General features: G+C 36.5%; 2 long non-coding RNA genes across 2 annotated transcripts; both read right to left on the bottom strand.

Annotated features, from left to right (window-relative positions):
* Positions 1-11,519: 11,519 nt before the first annotated feature.
* On the bottom strand, positions 11,520-12,560 carry LOC113711032 (uncharacterized). The gene is made up of 3 exons (XR_003453067.2): positions 12,430-12,560; positions 12,245-12,340; positions 11,520-12,047 (listed from the first exon to the last, which is right to left on the bottom strand). It is a non-coding gene; the product is annotated as an uncharacterized lncRNA (long non-coding RNA).
* A 2,468-nt stretch (positions 12,561-15,028) lies between these two features.
* Positions 15,029-16,514, bottom strand: LOC140015061 (uncharacterized). Its single transcript, XR_011821819.1, has 3 exons — positions 16,429-16,514; positions 16,244-16,335; positions 15,029-15,113 (listed from the first exon to the last, which is right to left on the bottom strand). It is a non-coding gene; the product is annotated as an uncharacterized lncRNA (long non-coding RNA).
* Positions 16,515-17,920: the final 1,406 nt, after the last annotated feature.

Genomic DNA, 17,920 nt, shown 5'->3' with positions numbered 1-17,920 from the left:
CTACTCTCCTTTCAAAAGATTTTTTCTCGTTAGCTTGTAACAATAATGGCAAACTAGAAATGATATCTTAGCTTGCTGATATCATGTGGAAATCTGCTGGATAATTTTAGACGTACTGGCTACAGATAATTTTAACAGTTAAATAGATGTTAGCTAAACATTTTGCTACTTGTATTTCTCTTTCCTTATAGATACTAAGGATTGCTTTCAAAAGAGAATAGGTTTTAAAAAAAGGAAATTTTGAATGATGTTAAGCAAAACATTTCTGTACTATGTGAGCAGTGTATGGTCAAAGTCTTCTATGTTGTCGTTGTCTTTTAAAAGTGAAACACCTTCCGAAATGAATTTGCAGTTAGGCACTTTGAGAGAACTTCAGAGACTCTGCGAGCAGCTGGTTGAAAATGCTGATGCTTGCCAACTTGATTGATATGCGGCAGCTGAGAAAGCAGGAAGGTAAAGTTTGCTAAACTTTCTACCATCTGTCATGAGTAAAACTTGTAGCTTTGTCCTTTCGTATAGTTTATTACAAAAGATTTTCAAGCTGAGTTTTCATATAATTCATTCTTCAAGTTACTTTAAGCATTTTATGGATCTTTGGTCTATTTCAGGAGCAGGTGGCTGTGGTCACCACCTTTTTCTTCCAGATTCCTGACCGCTGAGGCGCTGACGCCTTTATATTTTCCTTTCCAGTTGTGCTGCCAGGATTAGTCAGCCCGATAGTCCAATATTTAAAAAAAAATTCCTACTCTGGCGATGCTTATTATGTGAGGACCTGTAATTTCTTAATTTATAGGTTTTATTTTCTTTTAATTGCACGCCTTTTTCCCATTTTCTTTATTCAAAAAAATTTTAAAAATAATTTTTATGAGTAAATATGATTTTTAAATCATTTTTCTAGTATAAGTTAGTTTATAAGATTTTAAGAGTGCATACCGGATGTGGGACCCACTAGTGCGGTAAGTTTGATAAAATTCGGCCAATTAGATTAAGTTGTGTATATCGGGTTTAATTTATCAGGTGTTAAGAGATAATTAGAAGTTACCTAAATGGATTATAATTGGAGAGACAAAAGGATAGCTTTGCATTAAATAAGGGTGACAAGTGTCACTTTCCTATTTCTTCTTGGACTTTGACCTTTGTACCAACTTTACCAATTAATCAAAATTGACCCAAAATCATCATCATTTCAAGCTTCTCTTGGCCGATTCTCTCAAGGAGAAAAGAAAAGAAAACCCTCCAACTTTCTTCATCCAATCTTGCTCAATCCTATTGTCTAACCATTAAAACTTTGATTTGCTCCATAAAAATCCGTCTCTTAGTAGTATTGAAGTAGTTGGTGAAGTGGGTTGGAAGAAAGTGGTGCTAAGTAGATTCCGTTCTTGAGGTTGCAAGGTGAGTAGCTAAGGGATTCCAACTTTGGTCTTGATAATGTTAAATTGATGACTTGTGTTGGTTAAAGATGTGATTTTGTGGAAGAATTATTGATTTTTGGTAGAGATTGGTGAATTTTATATTTATTTTTGATTTTTCTGTTTTTATATATTGAATATTGTGTGGCCATGGATGATGGCTTGGGATAGTTTAGAATGAAGGTATAGTGCGTAAATTGTAGCTAATTGCAGAAAATTTCGAAAAATTCCAGATTAGGGTTTCAATTTCCCCTATTCTACCCGGTACTGTTACCCCTAGTTAGAGGCTGAATTGGCCTTAGTATAAAACATGAAAGTTGTAGAGAATGATGTTTTATAGTTGCCTGCAAAATTTTAGCCCAATCGAAGCAACGTAGCCTGTGAAAAGACTGAAATACCCCTGCTGCCCTGTTTTTGTCCAAAACTGATAATCAGCTTCTGTAATTGGTTAGTTTGACCGGGAATACTACTGATTTTGTTATCGATATCTTCTTAAGAATTATAGCCTTGTATCTTAGCTTTCACATGGTTTTGGAATTACTTGAATCGGAGTTGTGTGTGCTGAGATATGATTGAATGCATCAGGACTGCTAGTTGAATTTCACAGTGAGCTTCGAACTGGAAAATCTGGGGTTGTTTTGGTAACTTTGACCTAGTTAGGATGAGAACTGGACTAAGTAGTCTTCATCAAAGATATAGCCCTCTGTCTTAGCTTCGAAACGGTAAAACTTTCACTTCAATCCAATAAGCGTACTTTCGGCTATGTCCGATAATGCTAAGTAGCGGTGAATCTGCCTTTTTGGTTCCTTAGCTTAAAGCTCATTTCCGGTAATTTTCCTAGCTAAATCTTGTACTTGAATGACTTTGAGCCTATTGAACGGCTGTTGTGATGAATTTATATTGCGTATGACTTTGGGATTGATTGAGAAAAATAATGAAGCCATAAGTGGATGGGAAAATAGGTAAATACAGAGGGCATGCTGCCCAAAATTTTAGGGCTACGCGATTCCTTCAATTGAGTTGATCTTAGTACAAATGAAGGGTTTTGGGGGTTGTTTGTAACCCTAGGACCAACTGTTATCTTTTTGCTCAAAATTCATATTTTATTCTTTTGTACTAGTACTTAACCTGGAAAGGCGTACGACATGTAGTTGGGCCTCACTTGTGCATTCCGTTTACTCGATTTTGGATGTGAAACCTTCAATTGTTTTACTTTGATGATTTTAGGGTTTCTTGGCGATTAAAGCCAGTTTGAAGTGAAAACTTTTGAAGTATCTGTACTTGAACCGGTGAGTGTACCACTCCCCTCATTTGCTGCTTAACTTGATTTCTGTCCTTGCAATCTGCGATTTAAATGACTGCACTATCTGTTTATTCTGTTTGAGACGAGGGTGTATTTTATCACACTCGTTCTCTTGTCTGTCCATATGCCTATTTACTGTGTATAATCTGTTAACTGTATCTGAGGCTGTTCGGACATCGTTTGGAGACTGGTATCCAACGACCTTTCTGTGACCTCTGAGCTCAACACCTGTGGTGATGTGAAACCCCGATCTAGACAACCAAAACTCCATGGCTTAGGCAGCGGAAATTTGACCCAACTAATCCCTAGAAGTCACGAACAATTTTGATATTATCTCAACCCGTAACTACTCGAATTAACGAACCAAATTGGAGGTAGTAGAACGCCACAATCAAGGAGATACTCGATTGATAAGTTCGGGTGAATAACTTGAGAAGATTCTCAAGTATTCAAAGGCAACTCTCTTGCCAAAGAGAAAGTGAAAACTCACTAATTGTATTTAATAGTCAAAAACTGGTCACAAAATAAAGAGGAAGTGGGGCTATTTATAGCCCTTACAAGCATTAACCCTAATCCAAAAATTGACCAAACTACCCTACATACTTAAGGAAGATTTTGGGCCTCACTTACTAACAAATGGGCCGCAATTAAACTAGTTTAATTACCTAGACTTTCTAAAGCGAGAAATAACCAAAATCAACGAGGAAAATCAAATAATCCTACTAAACTCGAGTATTCTTCACTTGAATCTTCCAATTCCCCATGTGCTTGAATGGGTCTTGGTCTTTATATTCTCATCAGTCCCCTCCTCTTAAAAGTAATTTGCCCACAAATTGAAGCACGAATGGTGACAAGACGAGTTACATGCCTTCGACTCAATCTTGTTATGATGGCTACAGATGGCATCCAATTCAAAGCCCATGTGCTAAGTTGGAAAATAACCCTTGTCGAACCTTGAATCTCACAAACCATCTTCAATGTATGCTCAACTTGATCGTTTGTGGTCATGAGGTAAGGGTCCTCAAAGTGGTATGAAGTGTATCCCATGAAATCGAACTCGGGCTCGAACACACTTGCAAGGCACCAAGGCGGATTTGGTGATGTTGGAGCTTCATGTGGACTAAGAGCAAGACAAAAATCATAATGGTCATTGAGGTACTTGTTCTTTAAACGAACCCTTGGTACACAACCATCCCCAAAATGTGGAGTGTTCCCTTCAAGATGAGCTCGAATCAACTCCCCTTTGGTGTGGACTGATTTGAGTTGACATTGTTCCATGAATGGATACCAACGGGGTTTAACTCTTGGAGTACCAACTCCATGGAGGCTTGCAACGTCTACAATTGATTTTGGACTGGAACACACCAAGATCAGCTCAACTTGCCTTTGCTTGATCTGTATAAAAGAAGAAACACTAAACAAAGCAAAGGTAAGTTTGTTAAGAAAATAATAGGCCTTCACCGGGTTGCTCAAGATCAGCCCACTTTCTCTTCTTTCTTCCTTTTTACCACCCATCTCATTAGATTTTTCCATCTCTTTTTCTAGTTCAACAGCTGACCCTTTTATCTCATTACTTTCAACTTCCTCGGCTTTTACCTCTGCAGGCACAATTCCCTCATCTAGCTTTTTCTCCATTCTATAACGCTCAAGCTCACTTTTCATGCATGCTAGATCAATACAAAATTGGTCATAAGTAAGTGATACAAGTGCAAGACGACGACTATTAAATAAGAAGGAATACTTATTAGTATGTCCATCAATTTTAACTTCTCGTCTCGACATCCATGCTTTGCCTAACAACACATGTGTCACTTGAATTGGGACTACATCACACAACACCTCATCCACATATTTGCCGATTTGAATAGGTACAAGTGTGTGTTTAGTAACCCAAACATCCCTATGAGTGCTCGTCAACTTGTATGGTTGAAGATGATCAATGGTTGGAAGATTTAATTTCTCAACCATGATAGCACTTGCAAGATTGACTTCACAACTACCATCAATGGCCAAGCTACAAATTTTATCTTTGACACCGCAACGAGTATAAAACCAACCAAGCAACTGAGATTTGACGAGGTCCAATTGCTCATCTACATCACGTAATGCCACTTCTTTGACTCCCTTAGGATCAGGAAGACAATGTTGTGGGCTAACTTTTATGCGTCTTATACTCGCCATGACGTATGAGGGAACCTGCAAAAAGTTAGCAACGAAACCGAAGATATTGCCTTTCACGCTCCCTTACGTGTATCCACTCGCACTCGTGTATATGGATGTCACTCTAATGGACTTACCAAATACCTTTACTTGTTGGGTTAGGTAGTTGAGAAATGCTGCTCAAGTCCAACAACCGTTACCAACCTTTCCACAAGTGTAATCACAAGAATGTAGGAGAAAATGTAGGAAAGTGTTCCTAGAATCTAGGAAGAGAATATAGGAGAGTTTCCTAAAGTGGATGAGAGAATATAGGAAAGGTCCTAAAAATGGATGAGAGAATTTTAGGAGAGTTTCCTAAAAAATGGATGAGAGAATTTAGGAAAGTTTCCAAAAAAATGGATGAGAGAATTTAGGAAAATTTCCTAAAAATGGATGAGAGAATATAGGAAAGTTTCCAAAAAATGGATGAGAGAGTTTAGGAAAGTTTCCTAAAAAGGTAGGAGAGAGAGTGTCCAAGTGAGTACAAAGAGTTATCCAAGTGCTTTACTTAGTTTCCTAATTGATTTTGGAAACAAGTTAGTTTTTGGAAACCTTTTGAAAATCCTCTTCCTCTTGAACAACTTTTGGTAACCTTCTTGAAACAACTTTTGGTAACCTTCTTGAAACAACCTTTGGTAATCTTCTTGAAACAACTTTTGGTAACTTCCAAATTCTACTCCAAGAAAGATTGCACAAATCAGATTTGGTTCTCTATTCAAAACAATTCGGTTGCCCCTTTCTTTCCTTTCTTTTTTTTTTTCTCTTGCCAACCAATTCCTCTTTTCTTTCTTCTTTTTTTTTTGTCTTTTTTTTTTTTGACTACAACTATCAACCACGACACAAAACAAGGAAATCCACAAATAATAACAACCAAGAACTCCAAGATCTTTCAAGAACGTTCAAGGAAGTTGTCAGGTGTGACACCCCGAAAAAAAAATGAGTGTGAGAACCCGTAAATTCCCCTAATGTTTTTCCTAGGGTTTTTCCCTTTAATGGCATGTTTTCTGCATTTTCTGGCTTAAGAAAATTTTCTTGGTGAATTTTATGAGTAATTCTAGTTTTTAGATGATTTTTCTAGTATTGGATAGTTTTTGAAAAATTAAGAATATATATTGGACGTGGGACCCACTAGTGCGAAAAGTTCGGAAAAATTCGGCCAATAAGGTTAAGTTCCGGATACTGTGTAACATTTATCGGGTATTAAGAGATAAGTAGAGGGTGAGATTTGATTGATGTGAGAGAGAAAAGAAAGGATAGGATGGCATTAATGGTGGTGACAAGTGTCACCATTTCATTGGAGAAGATTTATGAATTACTATTTCATTTTTTGACTTTTGATCAAAGGTTAAATATCTTCAAAATTCATTAAAATTTCCTCATTCTTTCTTCACCATAGCCGGCCCTCTCAAGCTCCAAAAGGAAGAGAACTCCATCAACTTTCAAGCTTCGTACTTTTGCTATTTCCGTTTTGAGTAAGTATTCAGGCCAGTTTGATGTGTTTTCTTTGCTATGTGTTTGAGATATGTGAAAAGGGTACTTAGGCGAGGGTGTACTTTATCGCACTCGACCTAAACCCTAATTTGAATGTATAATTGTACTTGGCATATGTATATGAACCTTTTGGAACCAAAACCCTTGAGCTTGTGGCTCGGGGCGACTTTCGAGTAAAGTTTGTGAATTTTGTGAAGTTTGTGAGTTCGTGGGCCCGATCTAAAACCTGTTTGGACTATTCGAGCCGGTTAGGGCTTGGTCGAAGTCAGTCCAACTTGGTCTGAGGTCACCAAGTTTGTAGGTTCATGTTATGAACCAATTTTGTGAATCCGGTTCACCGAGAAGGTGACCAAGTTTGTGACCCGAGCTTGTGACTCAAGCTCAAGTTTGTGATTTCGTTCGCCCGGGCAAGTTTGTGAGGTGACTGGCCAGTGAGGGTGATAAGGTGTCGGTGGGTGTACAAGTGAAGTTCTACGGACTATTATTTGCGGTCGACGGAGTGTCGGCAGGAGATCACACATGGCACATGAATTGGCTTTGGAGCCACCCGTATCCTTATTATATGATGTTGTTCTTTTCTGCTTTTGCTTTACTCTTATTGTGTAATTGTTGCTACGTGAATTTACGCTTTTGCCCCTGTTTACTTACTAAGTATATAGCTTACCCCATTCCTTTTGTTTTCCTTAGCAGGGGCCGACGCGGGGACTTTTGTCACACACACTAGCATAGTTAGGTTTGATTGTAATAGTTGGACTTATAGTATGTTTGTTTTGTTTTAGTTTTGGGTGGTTTGTACAAGGACCCTCCTTAGGGTCTACATTTTGGTTTTAGTGGTAATTATAAGGATGTAATAGTGTGAGCATGTACTTTTGGAGAATGTAATTATAACTCTTTTGGGTTTGTATCTAGAACTCTTTTGAATTTTCTGGTTTTTTTATTGTTTTAAGTTTTGAGTCATGGCGCGAGCTAGGCAGGCGGCCCGCCGATACCCTTGGGTTCGCCCTTGGGAGAAGTGGGGTCGTCACATCAGGAACTTTAGAAATTTCAAGATTGTGGTCAAGAATTCAAGAAGCTCAAGATTATTGTAAGTTCTCTTCAAGATTCACAAAATTCCAACAAGTTTTGCCAAAATTCAGATTTGAAAACCAAGTAAACAAGTTGGATAACACAAACAACAAGGCTGGACAGATTTTTATTCGTATGAACAGTAAATATGAACAGTGTCGGTGAACAGTATCGGTGAACAGTATCTGTGAATAGTAATAAATTTTTTTTTTTTGTTTTGCTCTAAACAAACGAACAGATTGGGATAAACATATATGACTCGAAATAAATGAAAAAAAAAAAGATATAACGTGGTGGTTGTCAACTAGCTCTGATACCAACTGATGTGAAACCCCGATCTAGACAACCAAAACTCCATGGCTTAGGCAGCGGAAATTTAACCCAACTAATCCCTAGAAGTCACGAACAATTTTGATATTATCTCAACCCGTAACTACTCGAATTAACGAACCAAATTGGAGGTAGTAGAACGCCACAATCAAGGAGATACTCGATTGATAAGTTCGGGTGAATAACTTGAGAAGATTCTCAAGTATTCAAAGGCAACTCTCTTGCCAAAGAGAAAGTGAAAACTCACTAATTGTATTTAATAGTCAAAAACTGGTCACAAAATAAAGAGGAAGTGGGGCTATTTATAGCCCTTACAAGCATTAACCCTAATCCAAAAATTGACCAAACTACCCTACATACTTAAGGAAGATTTTGGGCCTCACTTACTAATAAATGGGCCGCAATTAAACTAGCTTAATTACCTAGACTTTCTAAAGCGAGAAATAACCAAAATCAACGAGGAAAATCAAATAATCCTATTAAACTCAAGTATTCTTCACTTGAATCTTCCAATTCCCCATGTGCTTGAATGGGTCTTGGTCTTTATATTCTCATCATGTGGCTAGTTACTCAAGTCGGGCCGGCAAGGGCCTGGTCGATTAGATAACGAACCACGGTAGTCTATTTTGGAAATCTTTAGGTATTAAGACTCTTGATTCCGGTATACTCGAGTATTACCATTACTGTTCCTGAATGAAGTTCGGGCCCGGTAGGGGTATGTTTGGTGGACGGAAATTGGTGTAAAGTGGGGTCTACGGATATGTTGGTTCTATTTACGTTGACGGAGAGTCAACGGGTTCGGATCAAGTACTGCAAATGGAAATCTGGCTCCTAAGAGCCACTTGTATCCTTTCCCTTTGAATCACTGTGTCTAAATGCTTTCCTTTATATCTGGTATATGTATCTGATTGATTAAACGTGAAAGGCCATGATTTTACCCCTATATGTTTGGTACCTCATTGAGCGTAAGCTTACCCCTTTCTGTTGCCTTTGTTTTCCTTACAGGGGACAAACTTGAAAATCACGGTTTTGGAAGAAAAGGGTCAAGCTAGTATATATGTCATGTTGTTAAATTCTTTTGAAAATGAAACCCTAATTGTATTTTGTGTAGTATGAGTACCTCGGATCGCACTGTATGTTAATTGTTCAAGACTTCAATGTAAATATATGTTTAAGTGTTTAACCTTGTCTATTAAATGTATTCGGTTGAGACTATGATTTTATGGTTTGGTAGGCATGTTCTCACCTTAGTAGTTTCTGCTTGTTCATTTTCTTTGGGTCCTATCGCGCGTGCTATGTTGGGTTTGGGTGAATCGACTCCGTAGTCCTGGCGAGAGTTGGGCAGGCGGTCCGCTGAACCCTTTGGTTCACCTTAGGGTGAGGTGGGGCTGTCACATATTATGCACGGTAGGCATAGTTCCATACCACTCCAATATCATATTAATATTCTTGCGATTTTTTTCCAGCAATAAACAAAGGAATTAGTCAAAAAAACTTAGGTATCACATTCTTCGCTCCTTATAAAAGTTTCATTCTCGAAACTTGAGCAATGTAGTTCCTCAAATTTACAACAACAATGAAGTCTGGCAAATAGAATACATACTTTCCTTTTAACATATCTAGTCTATTGGGGAATGCCATTGTTTTCAATTGGGTTGTGATTGTTGACGTGGCACGTTGCTATTGGTTGATTGGTGGTCGTCCGCCCATGTGAATTTCCAATTGATGGTCGTCCGTTCCCACGCGTGAATTCTTTTGTTTGCTCAGACGTTTAGCAATCCTTTTGTTTCTTTGTTTGTTGTTTGTTAGGAAGTGTTCCACTAAAATTTGGTAGTGCTCCATGTGCGCATTTTTTTCCTTTTATTTGTTTCCTTTTGTGCAGGTCTTTGACCACCGGGTAAACTAGCAAGCAGAGGTCTCCCTCAATTCTCAATTCTTGGCTTTTGCAACAAAGCTGTTGGCTGAAGAGTGGCAGAGCTGGTCAATTCACATCAATCACCTCAATCCGTCAACCCGTTGTATCAGAAGCTTCTTTCTCATGGTTTCCTCCTGTTCTTCTCTCTTGAGTTTTCATCTTCCTCTCAAATCCACTGTTTCTCCTTTTTTGTTCTGTATACATTTTTCCCCCTTGATTAAATTTTCTCTCTTCCTCTGATAAGTTTCATATTTTTTGTCACAGGTTGAGAGGTTAGACTATCAACTAAACCATGAAGAAATGTGAAGATTGTTCTCTAAAGGTGAACACTTTCTCTGTGATTTTTTTTTTGCTTGTATTGTACATTTTCTCCGGATTTTTTCCCTTATATCTCCCTAACTAGGAGGCATAAAACGCGCGTTGCGCGTTGGGATAAATATAAAATATGCCCCTTTAAGCATGTGGATTCATGGAACAAAAATGTTTGTTGGTTAATAATTTGTGTACACAGCTAAGCATAAATATACATGAATAAGTAGACGGCAAAATCATTTCACAAAAATAGTACGAATATTTATTTAGATATATAGAAAGGTACTGCTAGGATTTAAAGTTAATACTTTTTTAGTTAATATTTATTACTCGTTTAGCATGAGAATAAAGTTCAATATTTTTCATGAAGTGTAGAAGCGTAGGATGTGATGATTTGAATATATCGTACGTCATAAGAGAGAAAAAGTACTGTCGAGATATAGAACTACTTTTGTTGGAACTTGGGAAATTCTTCTTTTATCTCACTCTATTTCTTGTTTAACATGAAAATCAAGTTTACTATTTTTCATGAAGTGTAGAAACATAGAGTGTGACCACAAGTATATATTATGCTTCACAGGACAAAAAGGGAAATACTAAGCTAAATTTGAAGGCATTTTCATTATATATAGCAATATTGATCCAATTGTGATTATAGTAGCTTGAAAAAAAAAAGTGATTGAATTCTCATATTAGTTGACTATGAGTTAACCGAGTTGAACAATGAAATTAAAATGATATGGGCACAGTTTTTGAATTCCTCTTTAGTTGAATTGGATAACAATAAAAGAGTTCTAAAATTTTGAAATATAAAGAAATATCTCACTGACGCAAAGAGTTCTAAGATTGTTGAACTGTTTTCAGATCTTTCCGTAATTCATTGATGGTGGCATATTTCTTTACTCACAGTCATTTCTCTCCTACTAATAAACTGGAAAATATCATGATTTATGAATTTCCTTTGTTGCTTTGTATTTGCAGGACTGAGAGATTGTAGCAGCTTTAGAAAAGCTGGTGGAGTGCCAAGAAACTATCTTAAATTGGGAGATTGTAGGACTGGGAAGTAGTTAAATGCATTGGCTTCACCCATAAAGGCTGCTCTTTTTGATAAGGTCCTTTTTGATAAACTATTTTGTTGTTGCGGCCATGACAACTCCTGAGAAGAATACTTGCCAGCGGTCATCTCTTCTAGGTAAAATGCTAGCTGAAGACAAATATGAGACCAAGGATCTCAAGTCTCCTAAAGAATATTTATTCTTGATAAACTATAAAGGTTATTATCTACCAAACATTCTTATTTCATGAATCTATGTTTAATTGGGCATGTTTTTTATTCATTCCAATGCGCATCGCGCGGTTATGCCTCCTAGTAATAATGCATTCATCAATCACATTTCAGATGCTCATCAAACAAAGGAAAATGGAAGCCCCATATAAAACTCTCCAATTTCAGAGTCGGGACCTAAATTTTGCAAAAATTCAATCAAAACATCAATTAAATCAATTATGGTTCATACACTTCCTGAGAATCACAATATTACAACATCTTTAAGTTACAATTTTTGGCCTATCTCTTCTACTTGAAGTTGCTGTGAGTTAGCCTGGAACTCAGTCATTTGTACATGATTGCATGAGGACTGTACTTTTGAAAAAAAAAAAAAAGTCATAAGAAGGAGGGTCCTATTTTACATCTGACTGCTTCAGAAGCCCAGTCAACTTTGACTACTTCTGCAACAACGTGGAGTGTAAGGAGGAGCTACACAAGACAAACTCTTTTTTAATGGTTGTATTTCCAAAAAGAAAACACGCGGACACTAGAATTTGATTATCATCAATGAATGATGTAGGACCTGCTGCCTTTCCTCCAATACTACCAGCAGTACAAAATTATTGAAACTCCAAGCTCTACATACGTCTAAAATGATATCCCTGCTAACTTATCAACTCCCGCGCGGAAACGAAGGCCAGAACCAATCTGCTCTGAGGTGGGACATACCGAGCAAAAGATATGTGGTCCTAAAACCTGCAAGTCAAGTAAATCACGTATAAATGCCTAGAAAGCTAAGACCATATCTCGGAGAGCATGTTGTACCATGATATCTACAGTATTAGTTAGTAAACTTCTATGCACAAAAAGCCTAATTTGATCAGCCAAATGAAATGCCTACTCTAGACTCTCTTATTTGCTACTAAGAACAAAAGAAGAGAGAAACAACTTACTGATATCATATTCTCATAAGCACCAAGATCATATGGATGTGAATACAGATAACCTCCTTTTTCAGCAAGCCACATAGCTCTCACACCTTCATGGTACTGTACGGCAAAAAAGGTAGGAAGTGTTCATCAGACTTGATCAGATGCCAGATAGATGAAAAAAAATTACTATCACCACCAATGCAAACCTCTATTGTGGTCTTGTTTTGCAGAATAAGATAAACATGCCAAAACACAAAGATGGTCAGCACAAGAGTCAATGGCACCAGCAAGAGCCCTGAAATGACCTGAAGGCTAAACTGTTCAAGTTGAATGCAAGGATATGCAAAATTATAACTTGTTGAAATATATATACAGGAAGAAGTTTATAAATTAAACATAAATTATAAAAGCACTCGTCAATGTTTCTATGTCTGTACATCTTTATCTATAGTATATACTTATTTGTTCTTCATGCAAGTCATTGTAGCAAAGCATTGTGAATTTGATACAAACATTATAAACCAAAAGTATAATGAAATAGTATGTTTTGAGAATAATAACCTAATCCCTGAAGCAACTTTTGTCACGAGCATATAGTTTTCTTAAATCAGGATCAAACAAAAGGATTTGCCATTTGAAAATATATTTATCCCGGCCATCATCCAAATATTATACTTGTTTGTGCTATTCTTTTCTAAAACCATCTATATTTTCTTTTCCAATTGAAAAAACTGTGGCACTGGCATGTCTGCATAGCTGCAAAGCAACCCCAACCAAAGTCTCTAAATTCTCCAAAGCAACCACAACCGGAGACTCCATAGTTTGGATGGCTAGCCATATCAAAAGCTCTCCTATCAGTGAGCAAGCAAGGGACAGAAATCTCTTGTACATGGTCAAAAATTAGCACAGAACTTAGCATAAATTCATTAATAATCAATAAGAAGACAAATATGCAACAATAATGTTGTCTTCCAATCTTTCAATACCATTATCCGGAGCACTTTATCACTAATTGCAAGCAAATGCTCAAAGCACCGATAGTGAAGAATGCCACTAACCCATTAGACCTCTTAGATACAAAATTCATGACCTTAATTTACTGGAATTTAGAGTCAAAAGTGAAACTTAAGCAAAGGCAATAAGTTGTCAACTCTATCAACTTGATCTTGGTGGTGCCATGGTCAATTAAAAGATGTTCTCAATAGTCCTGCATTTCTGACTTGATGCATTTACCAATACTGCCTAAAAGTACTTTTATCTGCATTTTTCAAAACTCAACATTATCAGTACGTAGAACCTCATATCTCTATAACCAAACCCCTAAAATGCAGATCCACTGTCCCCAACCTGCCACATAGAATGATGAGACCAGCATCCTAATGCTAAAAAACTAAACAAAAATGATACTAAGGGTGCCAATTTATGCCACATGACTGCAGTATACAGGTTAAATTTTCTTTACTTTCTAGTTAAAAGATATGCAAAAAATTGAACTCGTGCAGAAGTAAAAGTACAATATCTAAATTCACAAAAGTTTTGTATCTTTTCAGTAACAAGAAACATCAAGAACAATTGTTTTGAATCAGTACATGAAAAAACTTTTGAAATTAACAATAGATGTTTAATACCTTAGCAAATGGGACATAATTAGGATAGCCACATGCATAAATCAAATCAAATATCAAGCCTCATAATGAATATAGATTCTGCTATCTAAAATCCTAATGTAACATTGTTCAACTCTAGATTAAACTCCAAAATGTAAGGTAACAGAGCTAATTTGCAAAACTTTCATCCTTTGTAGATTCGTCAGTCCCACAAGCTAGAATACATCATTCAATTCTGATATCGACTGTACCGGTTAAAAAGAGAAAAATGACAAGACCAATATGTTGCAGCCAACAACCTCAAACACTTTTTAAGTTCTTAATTGCGATTTTCATGAAAACATAAGGTAGAGCAAAACTACCACCTAAGTAAAGCGATTAATCTTCTCATGAATGTGAGCAATCTCCATCAGCACTTGTTCAAAGCCAACAACGGTGTTGCCCTCGCCCTTGGTATGCGCAACTTCCCTTCGGCAAACCAACCACAACTTCAAAATATAGAGAAACAGAACCAAAAATATTAGAAATTATGCTTCACAATTTATAAAAAACCATAAGTTCAAACAAACAAAAGGAAAAATGTCAGCCAAAGGAGAACAATGCTTAAAACATTTGAATAGTTATTGCAGGAAGAGAAACAAAGAAAGATCTCCCCTATAAGACTTACAGTCACTACATTAATTTCAAATGTATTTTAGAAAAGCCAAGCTACTAAAATCTCAGGAAAAAGAAGCAAACAAACCACACAGAAGTAAGAGCATCTCTCCCAAATTTTCTCATCTCCAAACTGGTGAAATAAAGAAAACAAGCATGCTAGCAGAGGAAGATCTATAACAAAAATAAACAGAAGGAAGGTTAAATAATGTTCAAGGTATTCTAGATAAAGTAGAAGCATGGAATAGAAGACTACATGCATGCATAACCATATTCATTTTAAAGTTTAGGATTTTTTATGCTGTAAAAAAGAATATAAAGGTAACATGATGGCAAAGCCATTCGTGGAGAAACTAATATTGCCTCTAGGCTGTTTGAACTTAAGTGTGGTGCTTGAATCTGCTTGGAGCCATCGAATAAGTGTTTGTAGGGCAAAAAGGTGATTTACAACTCTACAATCGCTTCATATCTACAACAGAAAGAAAGGCAACACAAGTATTAAAAATAAAACAAGAAGCTAGCTGGATAAGCAAGAATTGGAATAGATTGTTCAAACAGAGAAGAAATACAGAAAGAGACAAACCTAAATCTAGGTGATTCTTTCTCATGAAATGCACTCCCAAGTATCACTGCTACCAACCAAAAATCCAAACATTATAACTTAGAAAATCAACCCAAATAGTTACAACAAAGACTCTTAGAAAAACCTTCAAACCCAGTTAAGCATTCAACCTGCAAACACATTAGTTTCTTAATTAAAAAATTACACACGATTACAGGAAGACAGAAAAGTATTTCACAGGATTCAGGATTATCCCTTAAACTTACTTCAAAAGTTTCATCTTATCAATATTCATTAACAAATATATAGCTTTCAAATCATATCTTTTATACCAATTACCCTAACACTTGCCTTAAGAGTTAAGAATTTACAAAAAAGGAAACAGGTTCCACCATAGTTTCACAAAGGCCTCAGTAGAATCTATACCGACTTTTCCAAATAGATTACTTTCATATTTTTCTAACCAAAAAAAAAGTGAAATAACACATTACCAGCTTCCAGTATTATAGACAAATTCATAATTACAAAAAATATCCTCAAGATAATTTGGCAATTTAAACTTTATAAATAAAAAATAAATTGAACACGTAAAACCAATGATTTGGGAAAAAAGGGGAAAAAAGTAACTGTTGCTCGATGGTGGCATTACTTGAAATAATCTATCTTTCTTTCTCGGATTACTGTTGCTGCTAATATAGCTATTAGGATTGTTACAGTCGAACCTGCAATAGTAAAGTTTAAGCACTCAATTTATAACAATACCAATAATAAATAAAGGGAAATAAATGAAGATGATCAGATGGTCCATACAAATTTATAAAAATAAGTAGATCCTAGTTCAAATTAAGGAAAAAAAAACCTTAGGAAATAAAAGGGAAAAAAGAATGGCTTTTTATTTTCTTTCCTTTCAAGAAAATTTAGGGGAAAAACCCCATATGAAATGAAATAATTAGGAAAAATAAAGAAAATCACATATGTTTCACTATACTACTTTAGCTTCTATTGATGTTCTAAGATAACGACCATCTAAATATCAAACACCAAAACGGATACGAGGGAGTATGGTACTCTGATCCTTGTAGGGTTTGAAGCTTTTTCATTCAGATCATCTCAAAGAGGGCAAAAGAAAAAGGACAGATTGGTTAAAAATTAGAAAAAAATAGAAAAGAAAGTAAATAGACAAATTTAAGGAGTTACCAATGTTGGCTAGCCTGTGGTGGGTGTGCAGCTCTAAAAATGCATAGTAGTTGAAACTCCATGTTTGAACAGAAATATAATAGCTGTCCGATCTATATAGTCAAACACAGATTTGTCAATTATGCATGCAACTTTGTTGGAATCCTTGCGCACTACAAGCACAGATACAGAAATTGAGTGACTACCTTGATGTTTCACCTAGCTACCCTTTTGTTTATGAGATTCGAGCATATTGATAACGGCAATAATGAAGGGATCATCGATGTTTTTGACGATGCTGCCAACTCAGAGGAAGAGGTCCTCGAGCTGCTAGACATGCTTGATTGGAAGTGAAGGGCCAGGTAGTTGCTTTCTAGTCTGAACACCTTGCTGCTGAAGATCAAATCTGACCTGGTTGGTGTTGGTTCTTTCGAATCCAAAGTTTGTATATATGTTCCTGTCAATGGTCAATAAGTATCCTGGAAAGCTTTTGATGTTGATCTCTATCTCTTGTTTGTAACATGCCGAACTCTTCCCTTCGCCTCCTCATTCCATTTCTACACGTTTCCTCCACCAATCTAAGGTGCTCGCCCTATACCTGTCTCTCTCTCTCTTTCAAGTATCTGACTTGTATTCATCGAATGAAGAGTGGTTGCGCTCAGAGATTATTGTTGCTTCGGGTTAATTGCTTGTCGGAGCAGACCACTATAGAAACTGAAGAAAACTCTGAGACCCACCTGCAATAGGAGGAAAGAAAGAAGAGATGAGGGCAAGATAGAAAAGAAAGAAAGACAAATGCAGGAGAGAGGAAAAAATAAAAGAGAATAAAGAAGAAGAGATTAAACGTGTGAGGACTCGTAAAAAAAAAATTATTATTATTTTTCGACTCCTACCTTTACTCATTTAATTATTTATTCGAATATTTGCTTCGATTTTTATTTTATAGCCTCATTAGACTTAAATACATGGAGTTATGACTTCATTATATTTTTAAAGTAACTCGTTTCAAAAAATTAATTTTTTGGAAACTCGATTGATATAAATAGTGAAAACGTGTCTGAAAACTTTAGCCAATTGGGAGTACAATAAGCTCGGAAATTTGGAGACATATACAATGGTCCTAAAATAGGTAATTTTAGGTTTAAGTACTCAAGTGATAGTTAGTGGTACGATCGTTACAAGAATTTCTTGAAGGTTTCACTTTATCGCGCCTAAATTGGAAATACGCGTTTCACGCGCGCGATTAATTGAGGGACTTTAGACCATTATTTTGGGACAATTAAGAGTGAATAATATTTATATGAATATAAGTGCATTAGAGGTTCAGTGCACTAGTGAAATAAACTCGAAAAGAATCGAGCCCAAAATGCGCGCGTACACGCGCGAGAGAGAGTTGACTTTCGGCGAATTGTGGCCACACATTTAAGCTTACTTTAGAAGCTTTATTTCAGCATATCACACGCCTCTTTCCCTCTCATTTGACCGAACCATCAGCTACAACAAAACAACTCCAAGTTTTGCAAATTTCATCTCCAAATCTTGCTCAAACCTTCACCAAATTCAACCAAAATTTAACTACACTTAGCTCAACACTTGGGAAGTTCATCTAGCTACAAAAACAAGGAGCTTTCCACGGATTTCTTGGAGCTTCTAAGGACCGAAAATCCTGCCTAGTTCATCAACCAAAGTAGGTAATGA

The sequence above is a fragment of the Coffea arabica genome, chromosome 10e, assembly GCF_036785885.1.
Source record: "Coffea arabica cultivar ET-39 chromosome 10e, Coffea Arabica ET-39 HiFi, whole genome shotgun sequence".
In the NCBI taxonomy this organism is placed as follows: Eukaryota; Viridiplantae; Streptophyta; class Magnoliopsida; order Gentianales; family Rubiaceae; genus Coffea; species Coffea arabica.
Note: the sequence above shows the minus strand (reverse complement) of the source record. Positions and strands in the feature narration are given on the sequence as shown.